Consider the following 21,380-nt stretch of genomic DNA (forward strand, 5'->3'; position numbering starts at 1 on the left):
CACTTAACGAAAAAAAAACTTGTCTCTAACCTGTAGTCCCTTCCGATGAAGGATCAGAATATATAGCTTTCCACAGGGTTCTGGAACTGTTATACATTATGGTTAATTTGACAGCAGAACAACTGCTTCTAAAACATCTCAAAGACAGAACTGTTAGCTTCTGGTTTATTCAGATTAACTGTTGCTGTTATGACAGAGAAAAAAGAATTTCCCTACCCAACAGAAATAGCCAGGATCTTCTATATGTAAAACCGAAAACAAATCAGAGTATGTTACTGCATGCCTGAAATAAAACCATTTATACAAAATGTATTTGCATGTATATATATGTGTGTGTGGACATGTGTGTGAATATGTTCGTGTGTGTCTGTGCACTGGTTTAAATTCAGAGACTGAAACTATGCACCAAGCAGTCCTATCCGATGACATTTCCCTTTCGTAGCTGAGTGTCTGGTAGATTTATATAACCCGTAGCTTTGCCATTTGTAGAAAACTGTTTTGTGTATGTTGCCGGTGAACATATATGCACCTTGCACCACTTTTTTGTTTACTACCCATTTTCAGGATGAGGTCATTAACTTGTCCATTTATAGTAATTACAACTTCCTACTTAAGAGCATTTTATTCCCAGCCTGATATATCAAAACCCGAATGTGGAGTAACTGAATGTTTCAGGCATAAGATCTTCACTGTCATGGCAAACCGTCCAGGCACTTCTATTTGTGATTACATATTTGAATGGTAGTAAAGCTATAATGTTGTTGTTGTATAATAGTCTAAGGCTGGAAGGGATTTCAGGACTATTTCATTCTGTACCCTTCTTTGCATCCTACCCACTTCTCCCAAAGCAGGAATTAATAAGCATACTGTTCAGAGATAACCTTTCAGAATTGCATGGCTATACACGTGTGTCTATAACTGAAAGGATACATACATAGGAAGGATACATTTGTCTGTATAATATGCTAAAAGCATCTAACTCTCTAGGAAGCTATGCCTTTCTGCTTTAACTTGTGTTGTGCCATTGTAAACACCTTAACTGTGGAGAAAACAGCAGTCTTCTCGTGCAGTTTCACATGCTCATCACTCTCTGTAAAACAGTATTTTTTCCAGAGTTCATATCTGAAGGCCCCCCCCCATGACATTTTTTCAGAGTATTCTTTTTGCTCTTTTCCTGTACCTTTTTGTACAGCCATAAAATACCTCATTGTCCTTCATATCCCGTATGCTAACCCAAATGCGGTTCTCAAATAATCTCTCATAATTCAGTCATTTCAAACCTAACTGCATCTTCACTGATTTCCTGTCTTATTGTCTCTAAGCTGTTAACTTATTTTGTTCCAGTAGTACTTATTTTGTGTTCCAGTAGTACTTATTTTGTTCCAGTAGTACTTATTTTGTGTTCCAGTAGTACTTATTTTGTTCCAGTAGTACTTATTTTGCTCCAGTAGTACTTATTTTGCTCCAGTAGTACTTATTTTGTTCCAGTAGTACTTATTTTGTTCCAGTAGTACTTATTTTGCTCCAGTAGTACTTATTTTGTTCCAGTAGTACTTATTTTGTTCCAGTAGTACTCTTTATCTAACACCATGTTTGTATTAGCCATTGTGCTTTTCTTCATCCTGACCATACTCACTGCATCAAATGCTTACACAGGCGGACACCCTCCCCCCCATCCTTACAGTAATAGCTTCTTGGATTCCTCCTTTCAAAATGCCCTACTTTGTAGTTTTTCATATTAACTCACAATTTCTTGGATCACGTCTCCTGTTTTTCCAGAACATTTTATTGAAAAACATCCATCTTCTGCTGGTGCACACTTTTATTTCATTTAGAAACATGTTTAAACAACTGCGATGCCGATGGATGCCTGGATATGGCATCCCAAGGGTGGCTCTTATCCAAAGAATAAAGAATGCGATGTTCAGGTCATGGGTTATTTGATGGGTGGTTGGCAGTAGGGAGAACAAATACAGAAATAAATACATGAAGACCACAAGACCACTCCTGCACTGCTGATCTTTTCATTTCTGCTTCTACTTTCATCCCGTCTTCTGTTTATTCAGTCGCTGTTATGCATGATCACTCCCCTTTTCCCCTACTCATCCTTATATTTTTTAGCACTGTATGCCTATGAACATTAATATCTCAGTCCCAGCTGCTCTTCGCCCATATCCCTGTAACTCTTTAAATATTGATTCCCTTTCAGCAGGTAGTATATGCAGCGGAGCATCTTATCACCTAAATTCTTTTACTGACTGTAGCTAACGTCCAGGAAACATTATCCTTTCTTTCCCTCCCATATTTCTTTTTCCTTTGATGTATTTATACTCCAATAATCTTACTGCCAGTGCATATTTGGGGGAATGTAGCATACTCCTTTTTAGTGCCACTGCCTTCACTTTCCAACACAGCAATTTAATATTACATTATTTTTCTCTCTCGTATATATCATTGTCCCTCTCTGCAGATATCTGCTCTTCCTTAACAAATGTATGTGTAAACTGCATACTGCAGACAGACAGGCAGGCAAGCATTCATCCTAATAGATGGTCCACTATACTCTTACAGCAAAGTACCTCCTGGTAGTAGTCTACTCCAGTTCTAAGTGAGGAACTAAACTTCACAGTCACAATTTAAATAAACTAGAATAAGAATAAAAACAACAACAACATAATATAAACATATTCTTAGCCAGACAACTCAAACATAAATGTCTAGGTGCATTTTTTTAAGCTTCAACATTTATTTATTATTAAAAAGCCATCATTCCAAGATTTACTGGTCCTAAAGATAAAATGTTTTTCTAAAACAAAAATATCTTCAGGATAACACTGTAAGGGCATCACCCTCATGAAGGGAAGAGAAAAAAAACCATGGGATTCTCTTTCTTGTAATAAATCTCTCAAAATGATGTTAATAGCAAATACATCCTTTCTGATTTAGGGTGCCCACCTTAGGAAATGAAGTGCACCTACATTATGAACAGTGCCTGTTGACAAAAGCAGATGGAACTCAGAGCTGTATGTCTAAGAAATGGTCCTTTCTGGACCAGGGGATGTAAACTAAGATTAAACAGAAACACTACCTCGGTTAGGTATGCAAACTGCTAAGACATGGGCAAAGTGTTCCAAAGTCTGGCACCAAAACAGCAAAGCGTAGTATATGCATTCGGCACTTAACTTGCTGCAACTTTGATAGGAAGGAAAGCAACCTCCCAGACCTCCTAAAATGTGTATGTTAGGGGTAGACACACACACACACACACACACACACACACACACACACGTACCTACTGCATAGGAGAGCTCCGCTACACTAGGGAACTAATTGTTTTTAATCAAATTGAACCTGGTTTATTAACGGTTATCTGCAACTGTATCACACTGAATACCTCACCACTGCCTTGCTGTAATTTCTTCCACTGTCATCTTCTAGGTTCAAGTACTTTCATTAATTTTGTAGTTGGAATTGCATGTAAGAGAGTATGGCAATGGATAGTACAGAAGATGAAAAATGTTGTTTTTTAGCAGCTATGGTTAAAACTATATTGGGTGAAACCACAGCCTCCACAGTTGTGGTGTGGAGATGTGGAGTAGTATTTCCAGAGAGTTATCTATTCATGCAGTGGAAATGTAAGAGCAGCAGGCTATAAATGGTTATATTTGAGGCCCATTTCACAGAATGGACTACATGGTCATCTTAGATGAAGGTGCATAGCAGACACATAAAACAGGGAAAGGCACAATACCCTTTAGATTATTAGCTTGCCTGACAGGGTGGAGGGACATAATTCACTGCAGTATATTTGTGAGAAAATTAAGAATTTATTTGGAAGATCTGAACTGCCTGTGATTGAGATGACACACAAGATTGCTTTCTAGGCTAGAAACTTAAACCTACGTTATTACTTCATCTTCTGTTCTTTTGTTTACTGGACATTTAATGACAGAGAAGCTTATCCTGAGGAACACCAGATCACTGGGTCTTTCTTTAAAGACTTCTGGGACACTATATACGCTGACAGCAATTTACAACATACATTTTTACTGTATGAAGGCTTTTTCTCCAGCTAGTTGACATTTTCTGGACTTCAATATTCCATTCTACTTTGTTAGCAAGTCTAGCTGGTAGTGACCTTGGATGGAAGCATTTGCAGACTCAAGGTCCAAAACATCCAAGTTCAAAAGCTGTGAGACTTCTGTGAGCATGGAAACCATACAGACAGGGGATGGGAAGAGTCACTTTTGTCATACACCACACTATCGTGTCAGCAGATGCGACAAAATTTAAAGGATTCCCTCTGAAGCCTGACATATCCTTCTCCAAACAAGTCAAGCCATACACCTGACTCCACCAGGAAGACACTATCTGTAACATAGGTTCCCACTCAGACCACTGATGAAGATGAAATGGATACTTTGAGGTATGATTCTTTATTTCTCACTCCTTGTCATTTGTTGTATGAGGTAAAACCATTAGAGTGGACCCTGGAACAGTCGGAGGTCATGTTAGTGATTGCTGAAGTAACCAGCTTATTAGTGAAACAACTGTAAGTAATGAAATAATGGTATTATCATGCTGTGATGGACAGCGTCATTCTCCAGCCTTGTCAGAGTGCATCACCAGTATTTTCTGGCAAGCAGATGGAGCAATAAACTGTAATATTACTTAAACTTCCTGGATCTGGATGGTTATGTTGTGAATTAGTTAAAATGGAGTTGGATGTCTCAGTTAGGCAACCCTTGCCACTTTTTTGGATCCGTGCAAGTAGCCATGTCTCATGAGATGGGAAAGAATGAGGGTGCGATAGGAGATTATTAATGTCTGCTGCCTGGCACTGACATGTTGGTTCACTGATTGGAACTGGCTGATGTATGGTCCCAGGTGCACTGTTCAACCTGTGGACACCTGCAGCCTCCCTACAATATTGCACTAAACAAGGTCCTCTGACTTTTGGAAAAAGTGAACTCCCTGGCTTTACCAAGGGCATTTTAGTTAGTTATTGCAATTAATGTCAAAGCAATTTGTCAGTAATCATTGTATTTGGGTTCACTGGCATTATAAAAGGACTGTTTCAGACATTTTCTATTATTAATGGCAGTGGTCTTAACTGTAAACAAACATGTTCTGTGTTACTCTAAGCTAACGGTTCACAATACTTTTTAAAAAGTACATCTTTTATTTGCCTCTTTAGTATTTCTTGTTATTAGGCACATGCTGTAGGTGGATAGGACACTCTAAACTGGCCCTAGGCATGTTTGCGTGCATGTGTGTGCCTTCTGTGGAAGTTTGGGCAACTCGACACTGTAAAACTCCACTGCTAATCATGAGAGGACAGGTGATCTGCTGTGGCGACCCCTAACCGGGAAAAGCCAGAAGAAGAAGAAGGCACATATATTTTTTGAAATGATTACAGGTCTTGCTTGAGGTTAGCTTGTTGTACAGATGGATTATTTCATCGGTTAACTATATAATTATGGTCAATAATATTGCTCAGTCTTTGAATTGAATACTAGGTGGGCATTTTCTATTAATTTGCACCGTGTGCCATTTTTCTTCAAGGGATTGCATTCTGCATATTTGATTTCTAAAACAACTGGATATTATTTCTGGAGCTACCTGATAAATGTTAGATCCTTGTGATGTTTACCTGCTAAGATGGCTGCTCTTGGCTTGTTACAGAGTTTTTTCTCACTAAGTTTAATCATTCTGGCTTGCCTTATGACATAAACATATAGAAATACTTCCAGCATTCAAAAAAAAAACTTAGACAACACTTGCAAGATGAATCTAAATCTAAGTGCAACTGCTTCTGTGACACTGGTTAGTTGTTAGTTGTGCAGGTTATAATGACAGGTAGATAAACGTGGTAATCCTTACTTTTGTACATATTTAAATAATCCTGCTCTCCAACCTTGCTAATTGTAACTGTAAGCAGAATATACTGTACGTGTTCTACTGTATTAATTTGCTATGAATAAGAATTTTACTCTAAATTTATTGTTTCATACTCCTATACCGGTGTCATGGCCGAAAAAGGTCTATGGACTAGTCCACCTACCTGTTTATCATATTGTAAAATAAAAAAAATAAATGACATAAAAATAAAATAAATACATTTTTAGCTGTTCATTATCTCTCCACTCAGATTTCTGACCTGTAATATTAGGGAATGAAGTGAATTATTTACATCAGGGTATATTTCAGGAAGCTATGTTGTAGGAAACTAAACTTAGGGAAATTTTTTTATTCTTTTTTGGAAAAGCTGGAAAGGATAGGGAGTGTCTATCTGTGTCTTCTTGGCCAAAAAGTGGGCCTTCACATTAGTAATTTATTCTGCGAGATTAAACACATAGTCTTGGATCACCAAGGAATGTATGGTAGTAAAGATAAGCACACAGCAAAGGAACATGTTATTAGCCAGCTTGTATGGCGCTATCAATGATGATAACTCTTGATTAAGTGCACTTTTTTGGGACCCTTGACTCCACAAAAGAATTGCATATCCCAGTGACAACTGGAGATTTCTGTGCAGTAACTACACCTATGTATGGATGTCTTTGAAAATGCATTTGAGATTTCTTGAGGTATTCCATTTTGTGTTTAGTATGTTTCCCAGTACGTAGATGTGTGGAGAATATTAAACCTAATTGGAGAAAACTATACCTTTCTCAGATGAATTACAGGGATTATGAGTAGGCGGGACCTATAGTCGCTCAGCGAAATGTATGTATGTGTGTGTGTTGTTATTGGCAGAATCAGAGATTCAGCAGCCAAGCCTATTGTCGTATCATAATGCAATTTTATTGAGGATGTCACAATAGGGATGAAGGCCTGTGTTCATTAGTGGTGGTAAGATCTACTTTTGCTGAAATAACAAATGTTGATCAGCTTTGGGAGAGGATTCAGCATTAATGAGGAGACACAGATATGGAAGAAATTTCATATAACGCACACTGAGATGTTTTTGAACTGCAGATTAAAGATGGGACTAATACAGAACTTAAATGCCTAGGTGAGAGAGAACAAGGTAGAAGCAGTCTGGTAGCTTGGTGGCCAACAAAAAATGTCACTGACCAAGCACTGACCAAATAAACAAAAGTAATTTATTTAAACAATGATAAGCACTTTTGTCCCAAATTAGATAGTCTTCATCAGATAAAAAGACAATAAAACCCACCCTGATTATATACTTAAAGCAAGATCTCATATCCAATCACAATTCAGAAAAAATAATGATTGCACCAATAATGAAACACTGTCAGGGTTACAAAATAACAACCCTTGAAGATACAATGGCTAAAAATCAGAATGACAACTCTGAAGTATAAAATCTATTAGACTGAACATCCTAAATGCATTTATTAATTTATGTAATATATGCTTTCCTCTTTAACAGTGGTTGAATATAAATAATGTCATTTAAGCCCAGAAATAGAGTGGCATTCCATGGACCACCCCGGGCTTGATGTTTAACCTGGTGAGTCACACAGAACTTAAAATAATGTCTAGGGAAATCAGCAATATGCTTATAAAGTGCATTTACTGTTTTACACTTTTGGGTATTGTACCTATGTTCATAAATACGGTCTCTTAACCGCCTCTCATATTTCCCTGTATAAAATCCCTCAAAAGCCACATACATTATTTTTGTACTCTCACAACTAAATTTTCCCTGAACCATAAAAAACCTATCTCTTATAAAAAAAACATTTCCCCTTATATTACATAAAGGCACTGACAACATGCCCATATGTAATAGAAGGGGAAATGTTTTTTTTTTTATAAGAGAGAGTTTTTTTAGGGTTTGGGGAAAATTTAATTGTGAGAGTCGAAAAATAGTGTATGTGGCCTTGTGTCAAAATTGTGAGGGGATTTTATATAGGGAAATACTAACTACTAACTGGTGGTGCTGCGGTAGAGTTGTCACCTCACACGATGTCCGGTTCAATTCTCAGCTAGAGCGTCTTCTGCGTGGAGACATGCGTGAATGGGTGTACCTTCGTTGAAGGTTGTGCGTCAGGCCTGGCAAGCCGGTACGTAAAAATCAACTGCCAATCATTAGCGGACCGGAGTTCCGCTGTGGCGACCCCTAACCGGGAAAAGCCGAAAGACACAAACAAACAAACTGTCCCTCTTTGATTATAAACCCCCCCCCCCCATTTTCAATGTCAGCAGGGTTGGTCCCAGCAAATATACTCTTTTTTGACTGGTCCCTGTGATTTCTTAATTTTGAAACCTATTTTATCTTGTAGTGTGTGCTGTTAAAACTCACAAAAATAACCTCAAGTAAGCATTCCAGATTCCAGTTAGCCATCTCTGTGCCAAAATGACTTGATTTGAAAATTCTTGGCATCCCTTTCTTGAGGTTCATTCTGATTTCAGTACCCCAGGGCAAGGTATCCATGTAGCAAAGGGCGCCTCAAAGCTGGTTCAGCGTAAGATCCACACTGCAGATTGACTATACTCCACCATAGCTAAAATGAAACACCACCAGAATAGCTATTTGCTGAGAGTACAGTCAGCAACTATTATAAATCATCTTCATACCCTGATATTAACATAACTACCTTTGGAGGTAGTAGGCTGTTTTAGGAGTGGGATTAAACTCTAGCTCTGTTACATTTTCCCAGTAGTCTTCTTTTCACCATAGCAGTTTTACTGTATTTTAAGCTACATGCACAGTTTCACTTGTAATATTTTTCTACCACACAGCTGACTGTGTAATTTTGTACATTAAAGCATTCAGTGCCTCAGGGCCTTGCACATGCAGAGTGAGAACACTGTAGTTTGAATCTGTCAGGAAAAATGTTGCCTTTATTGAAAACAACAGGTTAGCCAGCTGGGAGAAACAATTATTTCCTTATTTATCAGTATGTCTCTCAGGGCTGATGAGGGAACACAATAAAGCTAATAAAGGAAAAGATGAAACTAAAAATATGTTGGGGGTCTATAAGATATTTTCCAGGTAGCTTATAGAATATTTGGGTCACTCTGCATGCCGTCAGTCTCTTGGTCCTTTCATTTTCCTGTAGGGTACATCTTACAGTTGTTCAAGGCATGCTCCAAACTGGGGTTATTGCACTGTTTTGGAACTGACAAAAAGCTGTTCAGTTGTCTGACCAATATGAAATTTCACTTAAGGGATATCTTCCTCATTGCACTTGTATCTGTGTATAATCTAATTCTTTAGTACTGCCTTATGGATTATGACAACTTCTCAGTTTATTCATTTTTATGTCTTTTTTTAGTCTAGCATCACATTAGAAGATACATGGATTCCAGTCTCCTTAGGCAGTTAACTACAACGTTTATATTTCTAGTAACCTTTTCTTTTGTAGGACAACTATTTGGGTTTCTCAAAACCCTCCTGGTTGTTTCTTTGAAATGACGAGTCTGAGCAAGAAAGCAATCTAAGCTGATTAATAGTAAAAAAAAAAAAAAAAAAACTTTACAGAAGTTTGCAAACAGCCTTGTTATGCAACATATAAGCCAAGGGAAAACTGTAAATATAATAGACTTGTAAGTATTTTATTAACCCCTAATGCAGCTGATTAAAACTATTTTTCATTGCACTGCACTAGAAATCCATAGGTCTGTTTTTGCATGCTACTGTAAAGTATACTTTCATTCTTAGTGGGTTACCACATGGGGTAGAAGGAAGAAGAGAGGAATGCGTTGTAGTAAATAATAGCCAAAGAAACTAGGGTAGATATACAGAATGCTGATGTAGGATCAAAATGGAAAAAAAATCAGTGCTTAAACATGCAGTTTATCCAAAAATTAAACCAAAATATACAATTGCAGGTAGTATATTTCATTTTTAATTCTTCTGTTTTATTAACATATTTGTAGTCATCTTTTCTGTAAGAATTCCTTTTTATTTTCATTATAAAGGTTTGCCAAATTAACATTCCAGTTCTTCAAAAATGCAAAGACAAACTGAACTTGGATTTTGGAAATCCAAGCCTAAATTCAAGACATTCCAAGCTTTGTCTATGCCAGTATAGAAGGAGTGGCATTTAACCTTACTGGGGCAAACTTTGCCTTATTACTTCATTTTGCTTTGATATTGTTAATGACGCAAGTAAAGATGGCCATATTAGTATACTAAGAAAAAAAAAAGTGCAGACCGGAAAGCCAGGAATCTTAACTGCTGCAGGGGCTTGCAATATCTATGCAGAAATATGCTGCACAGCCTTGCCATGACCATACAATTAAAGAATTCACCAAAACAGGGATAAGAAGAAGTTAAAAACAATGATTTATTAATATAATCTACACTAGACTGTGCTCCCAGGCAGCAGAGAGTACTCATGGGTACCAAATTGTGCTGCCAGGTATCAGACAGTATTCTCATACAGCAGATAGTTCTCCAAAGTGCCATACTGTGCTCCCAGGTACAAGACCATGCTCCGAGGCAGCAGACAGTACTCCCAGATACCAGATTGTGCTCCCAGGCAGCAGACAGTACCCTCAGGTACCAGACTGTGCTCATAGACAGCAGACAATTCTCCCACATACCAGTCTGTGTTCCCAGGCAGCAGATAGTACTCCCTGGCAGCAAACAGTACTCCAGGATCACCTCTGAAAAGGGACCTTGTGTCCAGTGGCCCCACTTGGTTAACCAACTAACAAACAAATATGAATTAATTGTACTGACTATTTGGTCATAACTTCAGCATGTTTTTATTTTGAGGTGCGGGTTTTTCAAAATTCAGCCTATAAGTTATCTAAGGTGATTGTGTACAATGACTGTGAAATCACCTGTCCAGATGGAATTGTGTCATGGCATTTTCATAGTACAGCATCTGGGATCAGATTACTAGCCTGAAAAGCTAGCCTGTAACTACTGAGATATATCAGATTTATGAGTATGCATTTAATTTGAAGAACATTTCACTTGTAATGGCAAATTACTAATATTTTAGCATTAAAGTTTCATGAAAGATAATTCTGCATGCTATCTGAGACAGCATCCTTAAAAATAATATTGTACAACACGACTATCTTAGATGAGGAAGGGTCCTTACATGACTGTTTCAATGTCTCACTCTCTGATTTACTCCTTAAACATTTCTTCACATGACTTCAGATGTATATGCATGGTTCAGCACTCTCTTGTTGTTTTGTAACCACTTACCCGAGTCATGAATCCTGGGAGTTGTTTTTCTGCTTAACATTCTTTGCTTAATACCCGTCTACATTTCCCTGTACTGCATAAGATTTCTGGATAAAGTCAAAAATAAGGGGGAGATAAAGGCCCCAGATGTGGGCAATTTTTTAAACATTGCTCTTACAAACTTGGACAGGTGACAGAAAAACAGGTTTTGCATTAGCATCCATTTTCTGAAAAGTATGAAGTCCAAAATTCAAGTGTCTGTCATTTAGTCACATCAGTCCTCAATGATTTGTCAGAAAATTTTAAGTTTTGTTTGGAACAGACCAACCATATGAGGCAAAAATCTGGACAGATGAGAGGTATGTCTACAGTTCTACTACTACCCCAACAGGCTACACTTTTATATAAAACAAATGTATGTGACTGTTAGTATGAGTTTGAGCTGTGATTAACACAGAAACATTACAATGGAATTGCAAGTGATAGCTTTGCTGGGTGAACAAGAAGTTCTTTAAAGAAGAGGTTAATTATTTGGAAACTGCACATTTTTTACTAAGTTAATGGGTAGTGGTACTCTTTATAAATGCTGATTTTACACTTTATTCCTCAATAACCCATATACTGGCCTTGTAGATTTTAAGGAATGAGTCAAAACCTTCCTATCTGCAGTGGGCTCCTGCTGAAAAAGAAAGGAAAGGAATGGGCCAAGGCTTGTTAGTTAGCTATGCGATGAGATACATTTGTATGCTTTCGGGCATTATCTATGTCTTTGATCCCAGAGCCAAACAGAATACATTTGTTGCTTTACCCGGCCTTGTCACTGAGGGCAACAATGAAAGTCAAATAAAAACAGGCTACATACAAATCTAATGCAGCTCTATCTGCATTTATTTTCTGTATGAACACAGAGGTCCGGGTTATCGATGTAACGGAATACTTTCACATATCAGACCCTGGCCACCGACTGTGATCAGATGATGTTATTCTTCACTCCCTCAGCTACAACTTCTTTTTTGTTGATGGAAATGGTACGTTTATGATGTCTTACTTTTTTTCTATAGTTAAGCCTTTCATCCATACTGATAATAAACTAGGTGCACAGATTCCTTAAGAAGGAGAAATACAATACAATTCAGCAATATCAATATTTCTCTCTCTCTCTCTCTGGTTGTGAGTTTTTAAAAGGTAGTCTTTCACATTAGAAATTTCTACATACTAAGTTTTTAATGCAAAATGTAAGTTTATAAAATTTCCACACAGGATGTTTGTAAATATAAAATGTATTTTTCAGTGGGAAGCGTACTCTTTTCTGTAGAAGGGTATTATATGGTAGGGAGAGTTTAAGTGTTTCATCCATTCTATTTCGCTCTGTGAATACAGTTTATAAAATAGGTCTATGGAGTCCATGTTGTAAAAATAGCATATAAATTTCAGAGTATATACTGTCCTCAAAATGCTTTATTTTCTAGTATACAGGGAGTAAATAAATACACATTTCAAACATGTGGCAATGTGAAGACATTTTCTTCTAACTACACAAGATAGGGTATTGACTTACTGGCTTGGTAAAATACGGTTTAGCCAAGGTTATCCTAAAGATGATGCCATCTGTATACTCATGATCTTCACTTAAACATTTTTTATTGGATTCAGTTGCCTCTGTGAAATATGTTCCTTCAAGAATTGTCTATAAATGATTATTTCTAAACACACTACACTAAAATTTGTTCATGGGTAAGTATAACATAAAGCTGTTATTTTTCCCCTTTATAATTCTTGTACTTTAGGACAGTGAACATGGAAACAGTCTTCAATTGTAAAGATTGCCCGACTTTTTTGATTATGCAATGCTGTGCCTTTTTGATTGTTTCTGTCTCTTTTTATATGCTGAGCAGATCAAAGGTTCATGCAGTATGTATGTTGTAGCCTACTAGGACTTTGTCAAGCTGATCATGGCCTAGGAAAGTTGCAGAGTTATCATCTCTGTTTAGTCTGCCAACCCTGTCCTTTGACAAGTCTTTCAGCTGCCTAGCTGTCCTCTTATGTAATGTTGTGTATCATAGATCTCCTAGATATTCCAAGGTCACTAAGTCTTTATTACCATACATACTTTGCCAGAACCTCCCTCATGCCTCACCTCCTTTCTCCAGGACAGCCATACTAGTCAATCCCAGAGTAACTTTGTGGCTACTCATGCAGTCATCTAAGTTATGTTTAAAGAAAGATAGTGAGTTGCGCTGCTTAACATGCAGAGGAAGTTTATTCTAAAGGTGTGGAAGACATTGGGTTATAAACATGTTCCCTACATGGTGTTTTATCTTATGGTGATGATTTATATCTCTGTTTCTAGTAGTGATGGAGATATTGGAATTGTGGAAATAGGAGGTCCAAGGACAACAAGGCCTCCATGTGAGCAGTAAGTGAGACAGAGACCTTCCCCCTCAAAAGTCTGTAAGATACTGAATATGGGGATAGAATTCCCAGTTCTCTTATTAGCTCAGTGATTTTAAGCCTGTGATCTTTTTGATTAGGAACCTTTGGGTTCTTTCTAATTATTTAATATGTTTAGTGAGATACATCCTGAAAGGGGCATTGTATTTGATATTTAGTCTGAATCAAAGATAAATATAATGGAGTAATTACCTCTATAGACCTTGATGATATTCCTTTGGTACTTAGCTGTGCTACCTAAAAGGATTTTCTGACAACCATTATAAATGGTGGTCAAAAAGACAGGTTAATCAACCCAAATTCCTAGACCCCTGATTACATTTTTACTTTATAGTGGCCTGTTGTCTGTAAAATATGATGAGGGGAGGGCATGTCTACCAAAAGTGCTGGCACCGTACAGTTTAGTAGTTAGTTCAGCCCATTTTAATACATAACGAGATTACTATGGGAGAGTTAATTCAGGAGGGTTTGAGTCTCTGATGGTGACTTAGCAACTACCCCCAGTTTGTAGTCATCTGCAAATTTTGTTAGTCAGAGGTCTTAGCTCTCTTCTTGGAGATCTGAGAAAGAAAAAGATAAAGAAGAGGTCCCATCACTGAGCCCTGAGGGACCCATTGGTCACTTTCATACTTTCTGATGAGGCACATACAACTTGCCCTGTGTAAGTTCTGTATTTTAGCCAGTCTGCTGTCCATCTTACCATGCATGGGTTGTTTTTAAGGTGTTTAGCTTCTGTATGATGCTAGCATGGGGAGTGTTACTGAAGACCTTTGCCAGATCACGATACACTGTGTATGCTGCATGGCCACTGTACAGTCCCCATAACCCCTTTGAAGAAATTCACCAGATTAAACAGACAGTACTGACCCTTCAAAAAGCCAAACTGGTGGGTATGAAAGTCTAATAAGATTCTTGATATTGTGGTTTATAATGTCAGTCATGATATGTTCGGGTCTATAGTACAACATCAAACTAAAATAAGTTTGAACTTTGTAATATCGAACCCCAAATTTCGAAAGTTGAAAATAGCGAGGCCACGGCACATCGACTTTTTTCCCCAGGGAAAAAAATTGGTGGGCCGTTTTCGGGGCTTTGCTGTTTCTTCCACTGTGGTGCGATCATGGAGTTGGTATATTTAAGTGGGGGGGGTACAAACCCCCCCCACTTTAGTTTAAGTTTAAGGTTAAGTTTTTGTTTATTTTTTTGTCATGGAACAGCGATTTTTTTTTTCCCTGGGAAAAAAATCGCTGTTCTGTGTTTTTGGTTTTGTTGGGTTTTGGTCTTTAGGGTTCGATATTAGAACAATCAAACTTTTGTTAGTCCAACGTTGTGATATAGACCCGATATGTTCTATAGCTTTGCAGATGAGGCTTGTAAAGCTGATCGGTCTGACAGGTCTGCAATTCCTCAGGATGGTTGTAAAGCCACCCTTATGCAGTGCACCATTCATTAGGGACAAAACCAGTAGCTAAACTTAGGATAAAACATTTTAAGGATTACGTTTGCCATAGCATTTTAACAACATTAATTATGCAACCAGTTATATTGTCAGATGCAGTGGAGGAGGTATGTTTGATGTTGGTTAACACTTTCATTAAATGATTGGGATATTAAGAAAGTCAGATATTTCAGGGCTTTGTATCGTAATCTCAGTGGTGATATTTGAAATACATTTGTTTGCAACGATAATGGCCATGTCTAGTGGGTCAAAGTCTATATTTTATTGTTTGTTATGAAAACATGCATATCAGGATGATCAGTGTAAGACAAAAATAATGACTGTAAAGTGCACTCCACCAGGAAACTTGGTAACTATCCAGCCCCACATCCTTAGAATAAGCGTTTTAGAATTTAATGTTTTAAAAAATACAATTATGTCATGTATCTATATTTAAAAAATACAAAAAAAATGCAAAAAAGCTATCAAGTAGCTGAACTCTTGAACCATGTGTATATGTATGCATATGTAAGCATGTATTTATGAGAATAAAAAAAAAAAAAAAAAAATATATATATATATATATATATATATATATACACACACACACACACACACACTCACATATACATAAAAGTGAAGCATGCAGTTCAGAAGATCAAATTATCATCAGCTGTCATATTCATTTCCAAAATGTTTTGCCTCCTTAATTACTGTCTTTTTTTTAAACAGGAACCATCTTTATTAAATTATCACTTATGACATAGGTAAGCATACATTTATATAAATGAAAACAAACCATATCGACGTAATCTTAGTTGCAAGCATTTTATAACACAAACCATATTGGCAGTTTTAGTTGCAAACATTATGCATTACCTATAATCTACCTAGTCATTGTCAGCCAAACCTTACATGGCTCATTCAAATCCTGCCTTCTTTTAAACCTCATTACTCCCCTGTATGCATTGTTCCCACAATCCCCATGTTTTCCTATATAATTTGCTCCTACCCCTTTCTAAAGATCCCTGTTCCATTTGTTTATCTCTGTTACTATATTCATTACTTCTAGTACAGTTGGTTTACACTTTCGTTTCCATTTTCTAGGAATTGATTTTTTTGGCAGCCATCTTAATTAGACTCAGCAAGGCTTTACAATGTCTAGGCAATTCTGAAATTGTATCATAGCTGAGAAAAATCATTTTCTTAGTTATACCATTTTGCTCACCCAGTATCTCTGATAGAGTTGTCTACAGGAAATCTTTAAAGTCTGCCAACTCATTACACTCCCCAGAAAATATGTTCCCATTTACCTCTTTCTTTCCCATCACACCAAAAGCATTTTCTGTCTAAATGAGGAAAAATACTCTGGAGTCTACATGGGGTATAAAAATATCTATGTATACATTTCCAAACAAAATTCCTAAATCTTTTTAGATTTTATTGCATGTTTGAGGGACAAACATATATCCCCCCATTGTTTCTTTGTGAATTGCTTATCCAGTCTCTCTTCTCAATCTTTTCAAACCTCCCCTGATTGAGTCTTATAGTTGTCATACAATATTTTATATGCTGTACTAATTATTCCTTTTTAACAACAGCTTCAGTTATAGAGTCTATTAAAAACTGCCAGCGCTGGTCTTTCATTTAGAACCCCCCTATTTCTTTCTCTTTGCCTATACTCAGATATCAATCCTTGATAGGGAAGGCAATCTCAAACCTGCAGTCCATATAAATTATTGGCGTCTTCCCATTCTATTACATTTCCCTCTCTAGTTACTTGCTTCCAGTTTTCTCCAATAATTCCCAGCTCCCTCTTTCCTATGGTCTGTATTCCTAATCGCAGTCATCCCTATAATCAGAATCTCCTTTCTCCATTCCTGTGTTGGCTTAGTCCTTAAAATATTTTCTGCTACTTTATGAATGTTATATTCTGTATGATTATTGTTATTCTCCTTAAAGGTCTGCATCCAAAATCCCAGTCTCTCCTTGTATCTTGAGCTTCCCGCCTGTTTCAGCATCATTACTTCCCCTTTGAACTGTAGGTTTCTGCTTGTGCTATGTATAGGAGTCTTAACTGTGTAACTCTGAAGTACCACTTCAAATTGGGTAATCCCAATCTGCCTTGTTCTAATGGAAGAATCAACTTATCTCACTTCACTCTTGCCATCTTCCCCTCCCAGATAAAATCCTTCAGCTCTTTATTAATTGCTATCCACAACTTATCTGCTTGATAAAAATATGTCTGACCTGTGTATAAGGTTAAAGGGACTAAAACATTTTAACTGCTTGTATTTTACTATGCATAGCTATATAACAGAGCTTCCAAATTCTCAGTGTTTGTATTATCTTTTGTTTAGTCTCTTCTCACATATCCTTAGCTGCCACACCGGAGTCATTTTTAATCCATACTCATAAATACTTCATTTTTACATGTCCCCATAAATATGGATATTGCTGAACCAATTTGTGTGGGGGTACATAATTTACCACTATTACCTTTGTTTTAGCTTCATTAATTTTGTATCCCTAAAAGATCTGAAACTCTCAAAATGTTCCACAATGCTGTAATGTCCTTTTCTGGTCTTATCAGGTATAAAATAATATCTGCAAATACAGATGGCTTTTCTTCACTACCATACCAGTTATATCCTTAAATTTCCCTTATTTTCTTTGCCAATGTTTTGAAATATAACACAAATAACAAAGGGGAAAGAGGACACCTCTACCTGGTTCCTCTGCTCAAGCAGAAATTATCAGAAAGGAGCCCGCCCACTTTAATTTTCACCTCCAATCCCTCATATATCCTCCAATCAACCTTATAATTTTATCAAGGAATGCAAATGCTTCCATTGCCCTCCTCATAAAATCCCATCTTACTCTGTCAAACACTTTCTCTGCATCAAGACCCAACAACAACAGTGGTATTTTCTTACATTCTGCTTCCCTCTGGATCATCACTGTTCTTTTAGAGTTGTTGAATATTTGCCTTCCCTCCACAAAACCATATTGATCCATATCTGTTTATTTGGCATCACTTTTGCCATTCTTTTTGCCATTAAAGACATAAACACTCTATAATCATGGTTTAGTATTGACATGGGCCTGTATGAAGCTGGCTCTTTGTCCTCTTTAGATATTACAGCTACCACCGCTTTCTTTCAGGATGCTGGCACTTCTCCTCCTCTTAAAATACTGTTAAACAAAATCTTCCAGATCTTTATCAGTTTTTCCCTCCTAGCTTCCAAACATCTACAGGAATACCATCTATTCCTTGGGACTTTCCTGTAGATTGGTTATACATCGCCATTTTTATCTCATCTCCTCCTATCCTGTTAGTAGCTGAGCCTTATCTACCTCTAACTTTGGTATATTTAATTCTTCCATAAACAATTACATTTGTACCTTTTCTTGATTTCCATATTTCTCTGCTTTATACAGACTTTCATAGAATTTCCTAAATATTTCTAATACCTCTACAGGATCTACTGTTATCGTTCTTGTTGTAGGCTGCTTAAGCTTGGCAACGACCTTTCTACTTCCTTTTGTTTGAGTTGTTCTGCTAAAAGGTTTTGTGCTCTAGAGGTATTATTATTCATGCAAGTTATTGAGGTAATCCCTTATTTTTTGTTTAGCATTCTGCAGTTGCTCCTGTTCTTGCTCTGTGAGATTCCCCCTATTTTGCAGTACCTTAACATTTGTCAGTCCCTCTAAATAATTCTTGTTACTTCTTAACCATATATCCCTTTCTCTTATTTTCAGAAGAAATTTCTGTATTCTCTAATAGCTCCCAAATAATTTCCACTATCCCTCCCTTAAATTCCTCTCTTTTCAACAGATAGTTGGGAAAGTGCCGGTGTCTTATTTTTATTTCATTACCCTGTGTTTTTATTTTAGTTATTATTAGTGCATGATCTGAAATAGTTATTGAGTGCATATCAAGAACTTCAATTAAATGCATGTTACTGTGATGTGTAAACTCATTCTAGCATTGCCTAGATTTTGTATCTTGGGGAATATTATGTAAATTCACTACGAACTCTTAGTACCGAATTCTCATCTTCCATGCCAAATATTTTCATAAATTTCTTCAAAAACCCACCCTCTTTTGTTATATGTTCCCTTCTCGCCACTCAGACATTTCTTCACTGTTGCAAATCAAATTCCAGTTCCCATCTATAAGTATTATTCCTTGCTGAAAGCTGGTTATTTCTCCCAGACTTTTCTTAAGCTCCATTATAGCAGTTTTAGGTAGAAAATAAATACATGCCTGTGTAATACTCTTCCCTTGCCAGTAGCCACTTAGTACTGCAAATCTACATTTATTATCTTTTTTATCTTCTTCTATTACTATTGGAACTCCTTTTGCAATTAATATAAGTACTCCTGTTTTCTTTTGTCCCAGGTATTCTGCTGAATAACCACCCTGAAAACATTTCTTTATCGAATTCATGTATTCATTTCTTTTCAAGTGTGTCTCCTGTAGCATAGCTATTTTCACTCTGAATTTTTGTTATTATAGTTCACTACTCTTTCTTTTTTGTATTTATTTGTGAGTCCACTACATCTAAAGACATTTAAAGACATTACAGAAAGCATCATTGTATTAAAAAGTTATTATTCCCACCTTTTATGTATAACAGCTTTTTTGTTAAATGTCTAGTTCCAGCTTTTGTGTTTCATGCATACACTGTATGGCAGGTTGATCTCTTATACAGTTGTTTCTTGTCATATCCATTTGAGCCTATGTCACATCTTATAAAACATTTTGATCTGATGTTATCAGTTTTCATTCTATCCTCAACTGATGGGTTTGGATCCGATCCTTGGATCCCACTCAGTCATTACTAAATCTCGTGGCAACCAAAATGTCTTGAGTTTCTCCCTTACCCATAATGCACCAACCCTAAGTTACCTCAGATCTCGTTTGCCACTTTCCATGAAAGACACTGTTGACCTTGCTTTCGAGCTTTTTTCAGATAAGTGAAATTATCTTCCAATTGCATATATTTTCTAATATCTCTACTACTTCTTGTCCATTACCTTCATATGACATTGTAATTCCTTGTTACTATAGTTGGTAATAGTACTTTCAATTTGTTTATCGTACTGTCTATACTTCTTGAATTACTATCATTAGTAATCTTCTTCCTTTTTTACCTTTCTGCACTTAGTATAGCCTTTTATTACCATCACTGGTAGTTTTCTTCATCCCCTTTTTTCTTTCTAAACCGAAAAAAAAAATGTTCTTACTTAAATTTTTATTTCGATATAGTCGTTAGTATTATACTGGAAAAAGGCCCCTCTGAGTTTAAAAAGTGTGTTAAGTGCGGGCACAAATTACCAATGCCAGATGCCCATACTATGTGTGTTTACAGGGACCTTGGGCTTTACATTTACAAGAAGACTGTTCAATTTACCATGGTTTCAGTCCCAGGTGTTTAGTAGGAAAGAAAACATAATCCTGTATTGAAAGGTTTAATACCATCTCCTTTTAGAGAGGCAATATCTGGGACTCTATCCCCCAAAAGTAAAGAGTTGAAACCTTCATCTCTGAAACCATCATTTGGAGCCACCTAGGAAAAGGCATAAGCTGGATCTGGTAAGATCCAAAAGTTCCTCACTTTCGGATCCGAAAAAAGAGAAAGGTGATGGACCTGACTACCTCTGATCTGACAAAAAAGGGATTGGATCAGACCGCCTCGAGCCCTATATCTCTTCCCATGGCAAGATATTAGCCGTAGATTGATCTGGTGCCTTCAATGGTACCCTCACCCTTTTCAAAGCAACACCGATCCAAGTCTCCTTTTATTGTTTCATCTCGTTCTTCCAGATGTTTGACGGAAGAAGATGTGGAAAGAGTGATGCAGAAGATCCTCTATGCGCACAGTCAGATGGGTATCTTATTGTCTCCTACCTCTTCTAGTCAGGATGTCTGTCCTTTGACTACACTTCCACTTTAAGTTCCTCCTCAGATTCCTTCAACTATTTCAGAGTCTCTGGCTCAGAGCCTTCCAGCTTTGTCTGGCTTGGATCCGAGGATAGCAATATCTTTGCATCTGACCCTTAGTCTGAGGAGTGCTGGCTTTGTTGGATCCAGAAGACTCTTGGAGCCGAAGCTTCCCTGTCAGATCCAAGATGTTGGAGTCGGCTCTGAAGTTGTCAGAGCCATCACTGCACCTCGGAGCTTCGGCACTGCATAGTTCAGCCCTGGCTTCCTCCTCAGGGAGATTGCTTTTGGAGAGGGAGAGGACAGCAATCCAAAAGCTTGTCTTTTTGGAGCTGATGTCTTCTCTTTCTCCAGGATGATCAGCCTTTGAGGTTGTGAAGAGGGTGTTTTCTGCAGTGGAAGAACAGACTGATACA

The 21,380-nt window shown here is 37.2% G+C and overlaps 1 protein-coding gene across 1 annotated transcript in view; it reads left to right on the plus strand.

Moving 5' to 3' along the window:
* AMH (anti-Mullerian hormone) overlaps positions 1-21,380 on the plus strand; it is a 279,033-nt gene that overhangs the window by 1,182 nt on the left and 256,471 nt on the right. The window lies entirely within an intron of this gene.

This window comes from Protopterus annectens, chromosome 13.part0, assembly GCF_019279795.1.
Source record: "Protopterus annectens isolate FY-2018-M chromosome 13.part0, PAN1.0, whole genome shotgun sequence".
Lineage (NCBI taxonomy): Eukaryota > Metazoa > Chordata > Ceratodontiformes > Protopteridae > Protopterus > Protopterus annectens.